This window comes from Chanodichthys erythropterus, chromosome 21 (assembly GCF_024489055.1).
Source record: "Chanodichthys erythropterus isolate Z2021 chromosome 21, ASM2448905v1, whole genome shotgun sequence".
Lineage (NCBI taxonomy): Eukaryota > Metazoa > Chordata > Actinopteri > Cypriniformes > Xenocyprididae > Chanodichthys > Chanodichthys erythropterus.
The window spans coordinates 4,774,840-4,792,767 of NC_090241.1; the positions used below are offsets into that span (position 1 = coordinate 4,774,840).

At 37.6% G+C, this 17,928-nt stretch overlaps 1 protein-coding gene across 8 annotated transcripts in view; it reads left to right on the forward strand.

Annotated features, from left to right (window-relative positions):
• The window catches only part of gulp1b (GULP PTB domain containing engulfment adaptor 1b), a 58,328-nt gene that overhangs the window by 5,977 nt on the left and 34,423 nt on the right, over nt 1–17,928 (forward strand). The window contains exon 2 of one of the 8 annotated variants that reach the window (XM_067373476.1): nt 5,835–5,871. The exons of 6 other annotated variants lie outside the window; for them this stretch is intronic. The gene's annotated coding sequence lies outside the window, so the exon portion shown is untranslated. Of the gene's footprint in view, nt 1–5,834; nt 5,872–17,928 lie in introns of those variants that run through there. One more of the 8 variants, XM_067373479.1, reaches the window with a different exon arrangement.

Consider the following 17,928-nt stretch of genomic DNA (forward strand, 5'->3'; position numbering starts at 1 on the left):
GCATCTTCCATTTCTGTTGATCTTTCTTCTATGGCATAATAAATTATGTTTTATTAACAAAGTTCGGGAGGAACACGTTCAGATAATCTACCCAGTTAGCATGAGAGGAGTCATACATATATAACCAATATCACACAAGTAGCCATGCGATATCACATTATATCAGTACGGCTACGAGTGTGATATTGCATTTATACAACAGTTCAACAACACAAGTGTGTAAATAAATAATAAACAACAGACTGTCTTTAAAAAAACCTCTTTTGTGAGGAACTAATACTTTCCACCATGGATTTAAATCTAAAGTTTAACAGTTGCGCCCAAGCCTCCGTTACTAATTCTGAAACGTCACTTTAGAAGTAGCAACGAAGGAATGCTGAGTCGTTTCAGTGAAGCTCATTGTAAAATGTAGAACAGAGTATTATGAGAGGGAGATCGACTAAGCGAGTTAATTATCTAGCTGATATTCTTTAGGTCAGTCTTATATTCATTATCACAAAATCAGTTTGAATGTCCGCTGTGGAAAGCAATATCTTTGTCTTTGTCCTTCTATAAGAGGATTTCCCATGGCAGCGCTAGTCACTGAATTTGTCTGTTGCGTCTCGTAATATGTTGTTTAAAGTAAAAACAACGTCCTTTGTTTCAGTCTATGTCAATATCATTTTTTTTTGTGACTGACTCACTCGTAAAGACAGTCTATGCTGCCATCTAATGGCGTATTAATGTAACTTTCACTGAAGTCGAAATCACTGACTCTTTCTCATTACCAAAAAACACAGCATGTTATTTATATAAAATATTATTTATTTAACGATAATATTTAACTTAACATAAATAGCTATTATAACAGTATAATTAAAATAGGAAATAAACACAAGCAAACAGTTCAGTTAAACATAAAAATACAGCCATCTAGTTAGTGCAGGATTTAATTTCAATGAAAATATAAAGTTATGAAACTTAATATAGCCTTTAAGCCTAATCTGTTAGCTCTGGAACAATTAATAAATTAATAAGATCATAGATTGCCCGTTTGATATACCCAAAACGAATTACACCTCATGTTTAAACACTATCTACATAAGAGCCAGCGGCAAATTCTCGAAGGACTGGCCAAGATGAAGCTGTTTTCATTGGGTACATGAGTGCTGAACTGTCACTGATGGCCTGGAGCTCGCTCTCCGAAAGCATCTAAACAAATTTTCAAATAGACGCTATATGTTTACATATAATTAGCATGTCTGAGGTCTAAACAACTACATTCTCAACTAAAAAACTCTTAAAACTTCATTCCGTTACAAAATAACAGTAGTATATATAAAAATATGGTGGGTTTGCTCGTCCGTCATGACACTCGCTGTGAGAATGCTGCAAGCGGAGTTATTCAAAAGGTGAAACGGTTCCCGTAGCAATACTGGTAGAATATCACATTGCTGGAAAGACCTCTCAGCCAATCAGATTTGAGAACCAGAATGAACTGTTGTGTGTATATATATATATATATATATATATATAGCTGACTTAACCTCTGTTCTGCAACAGTTTTGCAGCATTTCTCCCCCACCCCAACTCCTCACTCTTGATTGTTTCTAACCCAGCCAGGGATGTGGTGGGGGGGTGTACTTTGGGTTCAGGCCAAAATCAGAGCTCGGAGCCCTCCCCTCGGACAGCAAGCCAAATACACATATTCTGTTCTGTATCTGATTATATGTACATGCAAATTTGTGAAAGCATAAGTGTTGTACCAGTTACGCTTCTAAATGTAATTTTATAAAGAAAAGTGGATGTCAAGCTCTCAAATGACAAAAAAGCACTACCAACTTGTCATGAATGTAGTCAACACAACTTTTGCATTGCATTCCAAGCCTTCTCGAGCCAACGATTGCATGATTGCAAGTTTGAATACAAAGAAGTGTGGGCTACAGAAGAGGGGAAGATTAAATTCGAAAAAACTTTTTCACTCAACAATCTATCTGCTATTCGAAACATTCAGTCAAATCAAAAACATCAGTTTCATATTTTACGACAGATACCATACAAATGAAAGAGTAGTGATAGAGTAGCTGAATCCTACCTGTTGCAAAATTCTCTGCAGCTTTTATATTGTTGCAAACTCCAAATATAGCCAAAAACTCCAAAATGAATGTTTAATGGTAAACACATTTAAGATTAGCGGACATAATGTCAGTTCATTCAGCTGTTTCCTCGCAAAAGTTTCCTCACTCCCAAGATATCCGATAAAGATAATGAAAATCATGCATCATGATATAATCATCTTATGCCCTTTGCGTCATTACATACAGATGGCAAATGGTTTCTGCTCCTTAATGTTTCTGTTTGTGCATAGGGCAATCTTTGATCTCTAGTTGGGCAGATGTGGCCTAATGGTTAGAGAGTCGGACATGTAACCTGAAGGTCGTGGGTTTGAGTCTCAGTTCCGGTAGGAAATGTATGTGGGGGGAGTGAATGAACAGAGCTCTCATCCACTCTCATTACCCACAACTGAGGTGCCCTTGAGCAAGGTGCCCCAATCTCTCCCCGGATGCCACAGCAAAACGGCTGCCCACTGCTCCTGGTGTGTCTGTTCAATACTCACTGCTGTGTGTGTGCACTTGGATGGGTGAAATGCAGGGTTAGTTCACCCAAAAATGAAAATTCTGTCCTTATTTACTCACCCTCATGTCGTTCTATCTCAGTCTCCTACACTGTTTATGTAGTAAACACAGTGCAGCACTTCCAGGTTCTACGTCATAACACTGGCTCATTATTGTCCAGCTACTACATCATAAGAGAAGAAATTGTTCATTAAAGTTGTTATTTTTGTTTTGTTTTTGCGCACAAAAAGTATTCTCATCGCTTTATAACATTAAGGTTGAACGACTGTAGTCACATGGACAATTTTAACGAAATCTTTGCTACCTTTTTGGGCCTTGAAGGTGGTAATAACATTGCAGTCGGAGGTCAGAAAGCTCAAATATTTCATCAAAAATATCTTAATTTGTGTTCTGAAGATGTCTTACGGGTTTGGAACAACATGAGGGTGAGTGATTAATGACAGAAATTTCATTTTTGGGTGAACTAACCCATAACGCACACCTTTCAGCCAATCAGACTTCAAAAAAGACCATGGTATAATTCACTGTATTCACTTATTTTGGAAATGATTTAGGAGTGCTCTATTGTAGTTTTTACTGTTTAATTGTCTAATAGATTATGATCGTGTATCTGAAGACACAGAAATGCTGTGGGGATCTGTTTAATTATTTGTATAAAAAGTCATTTGGATGTAATTCACACATCTGAATGATAGAAAAGGGACAGATTTCATTAGGTCCCATTGTGTCTCAAGTGGTCTGAAGGACCTGCATCAATCTTTTTATGTCTTCAGTTTTCTGTGACTGATATCTTAACCGTTCAACTGGAGTGAACAGCTGGTGTGGGCTGGATTATTTCATGCATTTATTCTTCAGGAGTATGTGATATGCCCAACCGTGAATTTACTGTTATTTTGATCGTGATTGTGGGCCAGAAACGTCCCCAGTTCTATCATTGGGCTGTCATTATAGCGCTGTAATTCTGTCACAGACTACGTGAAAGTAAGTTATTAAAGCCTGGGGCTCATGGTCACAACAAAATATGCATGATTTATATGCTGTTTTCTCTTCAGTGCTAATAAAGCATTTTGACACTCAATGAACCCTTATGAAATTGTTGTAGCCTTTTGATGGAAACAGTAAATATTACCTGAATAAACATTATATATCACACAGCTGTTTGATTTACATACCATTTTTAGAATGTTTCTTCACCCTGATCTTGAAGACAACATTTCTCTTGTCTGTGTGTGTTAATAAACTCATTTTCCCCTCAGTAAGTTGGCAGAAATGTCTCTCCTCTGTAGCATTAGGATAGATTAGGAATAAGAAGATATCAATAGCAGCTCTAGGCATTGGGACTAAAATGGTCTTTTTGATGGTGATGTGTTAGTAGACAGATAGTAGATTAGCTTCTAAAAGCATTAGGGAAAATGGAAACGAGTATATTTGTGAAGCGAGTTCACACTACACAAATCCTATTTGTTTTGAAATCTGATGTTTATGTACTGACTTCGCACTGTCACTTTGCAAGTGAAATCTGATCCATTTGTTCAGTCAATATTTGGTGTATGTACATCGGTTGCTACTAACAACGGTAAGAGATTTTCTCAGAGCTGTCAGTGTAGAAAGAGAGGAAGGAAGACTGGGAATTTACCCCTGCCCTTGTCTATCATGTCATCTCACTGCATTGCTGAACTCATGAGACGCATGAAAGAACATAATTGGTTGTGTTTTACACATTCATGCGCACTTAAAGACCGCTAACTCATTTGGTGCTCACTAGATGGTGAACATACTCTAACATTGTTTGCTGTATGAGGAAAGAGTGAGCAAAAATTTAAGTTTTGGACTATATTGCACACTTTGCATTTTTGTTGCTGTTGTTAATTGATTTTTTTTTTTTTTTTTTTTTTTTTTTACTACCAAAAACTAAATGGATTTGCAAAATATAGCCTTAGAGTTTGTACACCAAAAATAGTACACCAAAATGACCTTCCCTAAAGGAGGAAGTATGGGAATTAACTGTTAAACCTATGTGCTTATAGGAACACAAGCTGTGTGAGATGAAAGGCATATGGTATTGTAACTTAAGAATGTATACAGGAAGAGATTCAGGGAAGGTGGATAAGGTGTCCACCCTGAGACTTCCTGGGAGTGTCTCTTTGGGTGCGGTCCAAAAAACATTGTAGACTTTGCCAGGAAAGTCTATTTTGCTCCTGGAGACGCCCAACGCCTCCTTTAGAATGCACTCATTACATTGTTTCCTCTCTAGGAGAAAACAGGAAGCATAACTCTGGGGATAAAGAGAAGTGGAATGAGGCTGAGATTAGCAAAACTATAATCCCTAACAGTATTTGTGCTCTCGTGACAGATATGTTGCATTACTGTTGTTGAGGCAATTGTCACATGTCTTTACTGGGTCAATTTTTCTTTTGACTTCAGCAGGGTGTTATTCATGTTTGCTTGTTTGGTTCAATTCCAAATTCTTTATGTAGAGGAAGTGCTGTGCAGCTGCTCACCAGTTTACACTTGAACTTATTGTTTTTGTTCCATAAGGGGAAACTATGCCAGCCACTTAACTTAATCTGCGTTATGCCTCCAGATGACACAAATAATAAAACATGGATGAATGGAAGAATTATTGCACACAGCAAAAAGATTTGGACTCTCAAGGTTATCACTTGTGGCGAGAATTATTGATTGTGAATTATTTATTGAAATTGAGGATTTATGAACCAAACCTGTATAAAAGAATAGGATATTAGATGATTGCCACTCTCCTCGTTTAACCCTCAAATGCTTATACTAGACTGGCATGGGGAAAAAAACTCAAATAATGCCACAGTAGTCCCGGTCCAAGAACAGCTACAAAAATGAGAATTGAGAAAGTATGTCTATCCAAAAATAACTAGAATTTCATATTATTGTAATAGACAAAAATTGGCACATTTTTGGCAAGGCAAAGATTTTTCCTTTTCTTTACTCTGCATACTCTTATACATCATTGACCCTATTCCTCAACAGCACTCATTGTAAACCATTCCCTAAAAATGAAAATTTTGTCATCATTTACTCACGCTCATATCACCCTAAATGACTTTCTTTCTTTTGTGGAATATAAAAAAGATATTTTGAGATTTTTTTATTTTTTTTTTTGTCAATACAATGGAAGTCAGTGATCACCAAACCTGTTTGGTTATCAACTTTCTTCAAAATATCTTCTTTTGTGTTCTGCAGAAGAGAGAAAGACATACAAGTTTGGAACAACATGAAAGTAAGTAAATTAATTTTCATTTTTTGATGAACAATCCCTTTAAAAACCTGTGCATCGTGACACCTTGACAAGTTGCATAATGCCACTTTTACTCTTACTCTTCTGTTTGGCAGAAGTTTGCAGGTTTGCAGGCACAGTCCAGTAATGTACAAGCCAGGGTTCAGTCAAGGTGAACCTAACGCTATATTTTGACTGCTGACAGTCTGTTCAAATTCAAGGTGTTGAGTTATGAGCTGCAGTGTGTGTTCAACTTCTGTGTTGAAATGATTAATAATGCATTGTTTAGGATTTGTCATGAAATGTATTGCATTTTTTCATACATTTCTAATTTTCAGGTGCTGACTTTGTCAGTGTATGAGATTGAGATGTAAATTCTGAACCAGTACAGCAAGTTTTTTCTTTTGGGATTTACTTGTGTTCCATTCATATTTCTCTGGAGTAGTTTGTGTTTCCATTTCATGAGTAATCAATATTCAGACAGAGTGTTATCTTAATATGCTTTGAGAGAAAGAAGTAGAGAGAGCTAGAATGCTGTGAGGTGAACAGTAAATGTGAAATAGAAAAGCATAGAGAAGAAGACAGAGTGCATAGTCAATGTGATATTATGGGGAAAAATGTGGAGATAAAGAGCCAGCTGTGCAGTATATCCATCATACAATAGACTATTATGAAAATTTAATGGTTGCGTTTAGATGGCAGGTGAAATGCACCGCATAATGTGCACTTTACAGCTCTGAGTTATGTTATTCTGTCTGGATTTTTTATTTCTTAGAATATTTGAAGGAAAACAAATTTTTCCCACACAATCAAAGATCATTATAAAATATCAGATTTCACATAAGAGGTTTGCCATGCATGACCCCTCATTCCTTACCATGGTTAGATGCAACTGTTTTCTAAATACATCTATCTACTGTATGGGATTTATTATGACACATACTCTAAAGACATTTAAAAATACTACTGGCACAATGTTTTCTCCTCTTTTCTTCCTCAATGCTGTGAAATGGATAGTTAAAACCATCTGAGACAGCCCAGGCATTCTTTAAGGATGAAAATTCTGTCATCATTTACTTATCCTCATGTCATTGCCAACTAGGCCTGGTTGTATAACATGTTTGTACGATATATCGATAAATATTTTATAAATGAAATAGGATGCGGCGATACTGTTTATATCAATATACAGCAGTTTGATATTAGTTTCGCTGGAAACAGGAGAGTCGAGGTGCGCATTTAATTCTGCAGTGAGTTAAGCAGCTGTGGTTTTATGTTTTTTTGGATTCAATCCAGGTTACCTGGACATCCCTTTCAGACAGCTTCCTCTTTGTGTCGACAGTTACTCCTGTTGAATGTGGCTCGTCCTTCGTGGAGGTACGCCGGTCACAGATGAGCCAATGAGACCTGTTTCAACAATTTGCCCTCTCTTAAACTCTGATATGTCTCCCGTTATGTTGTGTGGATTGCAATATTTTATATATACTGTAGCTGTGGTATTGTGGTATTCAGCCTTCACACTCTGCTCTTCCCGATTTAATGTAAATGTCGCTTTTGCTAGCGAATGCAAAGTTTCTCAGGAGAATGCAAGACACTTGAGGGAGATTATCAATTTTTGTGATGTCTACTGGAACAAAACTTGGTTAGACATATGGCTTTGATTTTCTAATACTTCAGCCAATTTTTTTTGTAAAATACCTATTTTGTATAAAATAAAATAAAATAAAATAAAAAGTTTAGTTCAGTAGCCTACATTTGCTTTACAATAAATGTAAACTTCTATAACTATTTTTTGCTTTCACTTCTGCAATAATCTGCTGAGTGTCTACTTTAAAGGTGCCCTAGAACTTTTATAAAAAAGATGTAATATAAGTCTAAGGTGTCCCCTGAATGTGTCTGTGAAGTTTCAGCTCAAAATACCCCATAGGTTTTTTTTTATTCATTTTTTTAACTGCCTATTTTGGGGCATCATTATAAATGAGCCGATTCAGGGCTGCTGGCCCTTTAATTCTCCTGCTCCACGCCCACGGAGCTCGCACTTGCCTTGAACAGTGCATAAACAAAGTTCACATAGCTAATATAACCCTCAAATGGATCTGTACAAAGTGTTCGCCATGCATGCGGCATGCATGCGTCAGATTATGTGAGTATTGTATACTGTTATATTGTATACATTGATTCTGAATGAATTTGAGGCTGTGCTCTGTGGCTAACGGCTAATGCTACACTGTTGGAGAGATTTATAAAGAATGAAGTTGTGTTTATGAATTCTACAGACTGCAAGTGTTTAAAAATGAAAATAGCGACGGCTCTTGTCTCTGTGAATACAGTAAGAAACGATGGTAACTTTAACCACATTTAACAGTACATTAGCAACATGCTAACGAAACATTTATAAAGACAATTTACAAATATCACTAAAAATATCATGATATCATGGATCATGTCAGTTATTATTGCTCCATCTGCCATTTTTTGCTATTGTTCTTGCTTGCTTACCTAGTCTGATGATTCAGCTGTGCACAGATCCAGACATTAATACTGGCTGCCCTTGTCTAATGCCTTTCATAATGTTGGGAACATGGGCTGGCATATGCAAATATTAGGGCGTACACCCAGACTGTTATGTAACAGTTGGTGTTATGTTGAGATTCGCTTGTTCTTCGGAGGTCTTTTAAACAAATGAGATTTATATAAGAAGGAGGAAACAATGGAGTTTGAGACTCACTGTATGTCATTTCCATGTACTGAACTCTTGTTTTTTAACTATGCCAAGATAAATTCAGTTTTTATTCGAGGGAACCTTTAAAAAGAGACAAACTTTAGGTCAAAGCAATCATCAATTAAACTTATTAGTTCAGATCAGTGCTCAAAAAGAAGGCGGTGACAGTTTTCAACTAATAATCCAGGTCTATTTGCACATTCAGAAGCACGTTCTAGTCTGTATATTCCAGAGCTTGCTGCATTTGTTTATGTAACCACTGGTGTCTTTTTCATTCAACCCCAATCCATTGAACAGCCCACAGGGTGACTTTACAGGTGTTTTGTTCTACCTGTGCAGGGAAGAAGGGTCTTATCTTTCCTGTACCAGACCTGCTCTAGAGAGAAAGTGCCATAAATATATCACCGCCCTCTGTTTTGGTGCATCATTCACCATTGCCTATCAACACTCCACAGTTAGTTTAATCATGGTCTGTAGAGTTTTATTGTCCATATTGATAATCTAAAGTCTATGCGTCCTCCATTTGTTAGGTACGTATGCTTTGTTCGCACAGAAGCATGGGTTGTTGTATTTGTTTTTTGTTGTCTGCACAGCTTTCTTGTCTTCCCTCCGGGTCTTCTCTGAATTGGAGCAAGAGAGGATCTGGTTTGGATTTTGGAAGACATTCTAATTTACTGGTGACATACTTAACCCACAAACAAACGCTTGCCCTTGGTATGTCTGTATTAGGCAGCACTAAAACAAAGGCTTTATGGCAGTATATGAAAATAAAAGCTGTTGCTTTTGATGTGAGCTGTGAAGCGCTTGAGCTGGCCTGGTTCATTGTTATAATGTAGAGGACAGCTATGCCTGCTTTATCTATGCCAAAATTGTTTGTGTGCGTGTGCGCGCATTAGACAGCCCTTTATGTTGCTAGCAAATGCTCTGGTCTTCATTTGGCACTGACTTCACAGCCTGTCTTTGTTCTTTATCCAGAGATGTGCCTTTTATGTGGACAAAACTGCATCCATTTGACAGAATATCTCACAGACTATTAAGTAATGATGTCCTTTCTGAATTATATTAATTATACAATAACCCTCATTATCACAAAATGAAACCAGCATCATTCATGAAAACATGATTAAAAGCTACATGATGCATTAAGATCATTTATGAAGCGGTATCCACTCGGCTGTTGGGTTGACATAAATAGGTGTGCTGCACAAACTAAGATGGATGGATATAATTTTAAACCTATTAGTTTCCACCCCAAACCCCAACCCTTTCAGAAAATGACAACAACAGTTGGCACTGCTCATTTTAAACCCTTACAGCACATGGTTGCATGTTGCATACTCACATGTAATCAAACACACTTGCCTACTGTACATTTTCTTATCCATATAAAGCACTGAGAATTCATTTTAGTGAATTGGTTCTTTCAGATGATTCATTTAAACGATGAATGTAAGACTAATTTCTATTGATTTGAATGACAGCACTTCTCGTTCTTTCCAACTTTGTGAACAGTGGCGAATAGATGAGAGGAGAATTAATTCATATTTATATGTCTGGCACTTATACTGTGAATGTTACTAATCTTTGCTTAGCATTTGTAACTGAGGCTTGCTTTCTCATGTTAGATTAGTTATTCATACATAGCCAGTTTAAAAATTACAAAAGTACCCTTGAAAGTACTGCATATCTGCATGAATATATGGCTATGTTATCGTTTTCTCTGTTCTTTTTGCCAAAAATAATTTGTGCAACTTTTTTTGAGGCAGTTGGGAAAAAAGTTTCTCAGGCAAAACTCTTTTTACACGCTTCAAAAATAAAAATAAAAAATGTTTTACTGCCAAAATGTTTTCAAACACACACACACACACACACACACAAATCATTGGGGGGTTTTCTTGTAAAACACAAAAGGCTGTTAAGGCTGTTGTTAAACTACTTAAAGGTACAATTTGTGATATTTTTTTCCGCTAGAGGTCGCTAGAAGCCTATTCAAAACAAAGGCATAGTTTGATGACGCCAAGTTTTAGAGTGGAAACTTGGGACATGTGGTCTCATTCTCAACGGATGGTGCAAAAGAATAGGGATTGGAGTCTGGAAGAACTCATGTTCGTGGATGCGATTATTAACGTTACTGTAGTATGAAGCAGAGCAGGACCGAGTGTTGTGGGACCTGAACGAGGAGCTGGAGCGATTGATCAACACACGCCTCATGAGCAGCGGGACTTTTATTATGAAACAGTCACCGGCGCCGCTTCCGCTTTTCCGGTCATGAGTTTACGGGAGCTGTCCTTGTCGACAGAACCAGCGGCAGATGGTAAACGGTAATTATGTTCCATAAATAAGTAACACAATTCACCATTAAATGTGCAAGAAGTAAATAAGGAACTGCTTGAAGCAAGCTAGTGGTTTGCTGGACGCTAGACACTACTTCCGCATTTGTCCACGGCACTGTTGTCATGTGGTTTTTACGTCAGTAAAGGCGGTAACAGGGAACTGACGTCATTGACAGGCGACTGCACTGCCCCGTGTCACTGTTTAGAATGGGAATTTTCTCATGATTTACAAGTAGTTGAAAACATTAGAGATATTGTTAGTAATCAACTGGACAAAATATATAACACTAGCCTAGTTGTTTTTGGATATTTTACTGCAAAAATTTTACATATTGTACCTTTAAAGGGTTAGTTCAACCAAAAATGAAATTTCTGTTATTAATTACTCACCCTCATGTCGTCCCAAACCCATAAGACCTTAATTTAAGAATATTAAGATATTTTTGATGAAATCCGAGGGTATCTGATCCACACATAGGCAGCAACAAAATTGCACCTTTTGAGGTCCAGAAAGTTACTAAAGAAATTGTTGAAACCAGCGATGTGACTGCAGTGGTTCAACCTTAATTTTATGAAGCGATGATGATACTTTTTGTGCGCAAAAACAAAACAAAAATAACGACTCTGTTCAACAAATTCATCTGTCCCCTGTCATACTGCTACACTATTTTCGTTGCAGAGCTTCAGTGTTTGTTCGAACGGCGGCTCAGTATTGGCCGGCTCTGGTCATGTGAGCAGCACAACGCATGCAATACTGAGTCCGCGTTCAGAAAATGTGTGGATCAGATACCCTTGGATTTCATCAAAAATATCTTAATTTGTGTTCCGAAGATGAGCGAAGGTCTTACGGGTTTGGGGCGACATTTTTTTGGGTGAACTAACCCTTTAACATTGCGATTACCTTTACCTTGACGAGCTACAGTGACGTGACTAGCAATCAGCCATATTATCTGAATTTAAACTCATAGATTTAGGTGGTTTGTTCATTATAAACAAAAAATAGAAGCTGCACACAGGCATGTGCTGTACTTTACCCTGTGTTGGTTATTTACGTAAATGTGACGATGTGCCAAGTATTAGCATGGCCTTTGTTCCAGACCACATTTCATCTCCTGGCTGAGATTATTTTAGGAGCCTTTCATTATTCATGATGCTAAATTATAAATTGTTGCCATTTGCTTTTTTTGACCTAATGTTGATAGCGTTGCCAAGGGAATGGCAGCATGCACAGATACAATTATTGCAGTTTTTGTTTGTTTCTTGTCCTGTCACATTCTGGCCTGGTCAGTTTTAACAGTTCTTGGGGAGAACATGCTCATTAACCATGAGTTTGTTTCCCTGTTTCTGCCCTTCACTTCATCAAATGGTGCATCGAATGCGACTGACTGAAAATACAAACAACCGAAAAACCCACTCTCTGTGCCTTGTTACAGAATGAGAAATACCTATTTAGTTAAGTGCATACCAGGACTGAATGTATTTATGATGCATTATTTTCACAATAATTTCAATGTTTGTTTGTTTTTTTTTGGCCACTACTTTTTTTTACTTGGTCATTAGTCCTGTCTTGTCTTAGAGTATGAGAGCATTAAGACAGAGATCTTTTTAATACAGTTTCTTTTTTAAAAGCATCAGTACCAAAAAATATGCTAGAGTTTTATTCATTTCTGTGAATCAGTTCAAATTGTCAGTATAAATGTATCGATTCCATCTGGGAAGCTGTTACTACAGAGTTGGGCAGTCATTATTTCGCATTAAAGGGATAGCTTGCCAAAAAAAAATTCTATCATTATGTACTCACCATCTTGTCATTTCAAACCTGTATGACTTTCTTTCTTTTGTGGAACATAAAGTAAGATATTCTGAGAAATGTCTGTTTTGAAATGACATTTCTTTTGTCCAATACCAGCAAGACCTGTGAAGTGAAAAGGACAAAATAATCAGAGTAGGGCTGAAAAAATACTATTTATTTTACCAATGCATTCCGGCATACAGACCTTCTTCATTAAAATAAACAATTACAGTAATGTAAAACAGTATTTTTTAATCTGCACTCTGATTATTTTCCTCTCCACTTCACAAGTGTTGCTGGTATGGACAAAATAAAAGACATTTGTCTTGTTTTTTCCTTCCATGCACTTTGTTGATTTTGTGAAGCTGAATAACCACCAGAATAACCATACAACACTTTTTTGTCCGTGCAGTGGAAGTCAATGAAAAGAATAAAAATAAACCTTATGGTTACCGACATTTTTCAAAATATTGTTTGTGTTTCGCAGAAAAAAAGAAAGTCACATGCAGGTTTGAAACAACAAGTTGATATGAATAAATGATGACAGAATTTTCATTTTTGGGTCTTATATCTTTAGCCATATCACCTAGCCTTAGCGCACACTCATTTGCAGGAACAATGTATCTTAAGGGATTATATGCTCTGTTTAGTGTTCTGCTCCAAAAATGCAGCTCTGTGGGCTCTAACATGTTTTTATTTTCTTATAGAAAAAAGTATTTAATATATGCACCTCGAAATGTGGTTGGATTAAAAAAAAAACTGTATCTTGTGGTGAGAGAAATTAAGGTTGGTTCAGAATATAAATAATGCTGAAAATGAGCTTATATGAGCATGTAAATGGATTTTCCAAGGCTGCTGTTGAAAGCAGCTTGGACATGCTCTGTTATTGATTCCCTCCCATGGTAAAGAGACAATATTACACCAGTATAAGCACTATTCAGAATTGTTTCTCAGGGGAACTGTAAAAAATATTTGCATGCCTTCTTCATGATAAAACTCACTGGGGTCGAAGGAGTTTTTTCACATAGGCAATAACACATACACAGCAGCTGAATATGGTTGTAAATCTACTTGTAATTGTTTAATCACATTTTTATAAAATAATTGTACGGTGATTTACAAAACACAATGTTGGATGGTAATAGGGCTGCACAATATATATCGTTTTAACATTGATATTGCATTGTGCGATGTCTAGTATAGGGATTGTTAATCCGACACCATGGTTCAAAACACACGTGACATCTCTGCAAGTATCCTCGTAAGCACAGTTGCTTATGGCTTAGGTGAAGGTAAACAATTGTGTAACGGTATTTTGGATCCGCGCATTTTGTCTTAAAGTGACAGCAGCCTAATATTCCTGCTGCTGTCTATGTCATGAATGTTAATCAAAAAACAAAACACAAAGAGAAAATCACTTCTGTTGCTTTAACAAAGATTAATTATATTTAATTTATACAGTGAAGACTACGCAGTGCCTAAATACCGTTAAGGCCTTTGCACACTGAGTCCGAAATTTTCGCATGCGTTTTTTCGTATTCGCAATCCTAAAAATTCGTCACGCACCGAGACCTTGCACACTGAGTCCGATGCGTATTAATGAATGCGTTGCGAAAAAAATCGCAAAACAAATCGCAAAACAATACAAAATGAAGTCTTCAAGCAGTGAGCACGATTAGTTGTCTCCTAGAGAAAAAGAAAGAGGAAATATTGGGTCTATTCAATCCCGAGATTGCATAGAGAGAGAAGAATTCACCTCATCAAGGAGCTGCGGGATTATCCGAGCGTTTCAAAGTTTACTTCAGAATGTCAGTGGCTCTGTTTGATGCTTTACTACTGGCACAATCTGTCTTTATATTCGGTCTCTTTGTGTTCCTCACGTTGTTAGTCATTCAGTGCTGCTGTTTTGTGGTGTAGAAGACGTGGATCAACTTGTCAGATGGCATTCTGGATTTTTGCATTCGCGTACGGTGGCTCTGAATTGTCAAAACGTCTCTCAAAATGCGTGCCACGGATGCGAAAAACGCAGAAAATCGAACCTGATCCGAATATTTTTTTATTTTATAATGCATATTCACTCTCCTACAAAATCACCCCAATGATTCTAGAATGATTAATTCTTTCCAAATAGAGCTATTCAAGTCATCTGGTGAATGAATTTTTCATATCTCATTATACAAACAAAATATTGCAATGTCAGTTTTTTCCAATATCGTGCAGCCCTAGATGGGAATACATAGAAAGTCTACACTGTGTTCAATGTGAAGTCCGATACAGCCCTTGTTTACTTGCTGTAAATGTTTATTTAGAACCTCATTGAATCTCATTATTTGATGTTCATTTAGTTAATAAAAAACAGCAGTTATTCCTTTGGCTAGAGAGTTTAGCTCAATCAACTTTGACAGGACCGCTTGAACATCAGATTCATTCAGTTTGTTTTTGCCTTCTCCTGCTGCCTCTTGCTCATTCAAATTTATTTGACGAAAAACAAGCCAAATGACTGAAATTGCTTCAGTCTGTCCTTGAGCTGCTTTACCGGTGCTCATAGAGGAGAGAAAACGGCCCCTCAGAAATCAATGCCTGACAGTAAAATATGGGCATATTTTAAGTGACTGGAGAAGTTGCAGCATTTCACCAGGGGAAGTCCTTATCATACAGAAACAGCCATGAAGATTAGAGGAAAATTATAAAAACGGATTTAACGCATGCTCTAAGTCAGCGGCTAAGATTTATGAACCTACTTCATTATTCCAGGGTGCTTTGTCTTGTCAAGTGTATGCACTGCCCATGAGACATGAACAACACAGGCTTGCCTCTTGGTGTGTGTTCGATTATACACTTGAACTTGCCATTATAGCTCATTGATACACTGTTTATCCACTGTCCCACACTAGGACTACAGTAAAATGTCAATATGTGCTAAGTTTGCTAAGTACACCTCCCTACCAATCATTAACAAAGTCCTCTCCTTCATATAACACAAAGCCTTGATATTCTGCATGACAAGTCCAAAAGGCAAATTTTAACTATTTATATATTGTATGGAAGTGCAGTGCAAACAACAACATCCTGAAAGGTCTTTGTCTGCACTGATTTAGGATGGTGTTAAGACTTTTTGAGATGATATTTTCTATATTTCTGCCAATACAGCAGGACGTCGTGCTGCATATTCAGCGCTGAATTATCCCGTCTGATGATTTACACCCTAATTGGCTTTCTTAACAGTCCTGATAATGAGATTATATGCTTCACAGAGCAGCATGTCCCTTTTGGTCTCCATATCTGTAATGTAAAACTACTTTTCTTGATTTATTAATAGTTTGGAAGCAGAAACTGAATGTTGGAGCCATCCATACTGCACAGATGGTTATTGACTACTTTTTTCTTTCCAGGCAAACAACTTGTGAATTGTGTTTGTCTTTTTCTATTGAACAGGTAATTTAGGACACCTGGTTTGGAGAAAAGTATTGAAACGTATTCATACATTAACCTAGCTGCAGTTTCTAGAAACTTTCCATCCTGGTCTAACATTTCACACATACAGTATATGAAATGATGAAAAATATTGGTTACCTGCAGTCAAGTAAGGGCTTTAAACTGCGATGTGAAAACACTAACATGAAAGCATGAACTCACTGTGATTCTACAAAAATGGAAATGTAAAATTGATTTACCGGTTCCTAAAGCAAAACTTAAGAGAACAATTTAAGTGCTCAATACTTGCGCCTTGAAACTTGATGAATATCTTGTTGAATTGATGAATGTCTTCTGTGAGAATGTTCGTTTTGGCTTTCTACATTTTTTTTCTCAGGCACATGTTGCATATACAGTGGGTACGGAAAGTATTCAGACCCCCTTAAATTTTTCACTCTTTGTTATATAGTAGCCATTTGCTGAATTCATTTAATTTCATTTTTTTTTCCTCATTAACACACAGCACCCCATATTGACAGAAAAACACAGAATTGTTGACATTTTTGCAGATATATTAAAAAAAAAAAGAAAAACTGAAATATCACGTGGTCCTAAGTATTCAGCCCCTTTGCTCAGTATTTAGTAGAAGCACCCTTTTGATCTAATACAGCCATGAGTCTTTTTGGGAAAGATGCAACAAGTTTTTCACACCTGGATTTGGGGATCCTCTGCCATTCCTCCTTGCAGATCCTCTCCAGTTCTGTCAGGTTGGATGGTAAACGTTGGTGGACAGCCATTTTTAGGTCTCTCCAGAGATGCTCAATTGGGTTTAAGTCAGCACTCTGGCTGGGCCATTCAAGAACAGTCACAGAGTTGTTGTGAAGCCACTCCTTTGTTATTTTAGCTGTGTGCTTAGGTCATTGTCTTGTTGGAAGGTAAACCTTTGGCCCAGTTTGAGGTCCTGAGCACTCTGGAGAAGGTTTTCGTCCAGGATATCCCTGTACTTGGCCACATTCATCTGTCTCTCGATTGCAACCAGTCGTCCTGTTCCTGCAGCTGAAAAACACCCCCACAGAATGATGCTGCCACCACCATGCTTCATTGTTGGGACTGTATTGGACAGGTGATGAGCAGTGCCTGGTTTTCTCCACACATACCGCTTAGAATTAAGGCCAAAAAGTTCTGTCTTGGTCTCATCAGACCAGAGAATCTTATTTCTCACCATCTTGGAGTCCTTCAGGCGGGTTTTCATGTGTCTTGCACTGAGGAGAGGCTTCCGTCACTCTGCCATAAAGCCCCGACTGGTGGGGGGCCGCAGTGATGGTTGACTTTCTACAACTTTCTGCCATCTCTGGAGCTCAGCCACAGTGATCTTTGGATTCTTCTTTACCTCTCTCACCAAGGCTCTTCTCCCCCGATAGCTCAGTTTGGCCGGACGGCAAGCTCCAGGAAGGGTTCTGGTCATCCCAAACATCTTCCATTTAAGGATTATGGAGGCCACTGTGCTCTTAGGCACCTTAAGTGCAGCAGAAATTTTTTGTAACCTTGGCCAGATCTGTGCCTTGCCACAATCCTGTCTCTGAGCTCTTCAGGCAGTTCCTTTGACTTCATGATTCTCATTTGCTCTGACATGCACTGTGAGCTGTAAGGTCTTGTATAGACAGGTGTGTGGCTTTCCTAATCAAGTCCAATCAGTGTAATCAAACACAGCTGGACTCAAATGAAGGTGTAGAACCATCTCAAGGATGATCAGAAGAAATGGACAGCACCTGAGTTAAATATATGAGTGTCACAGCAAA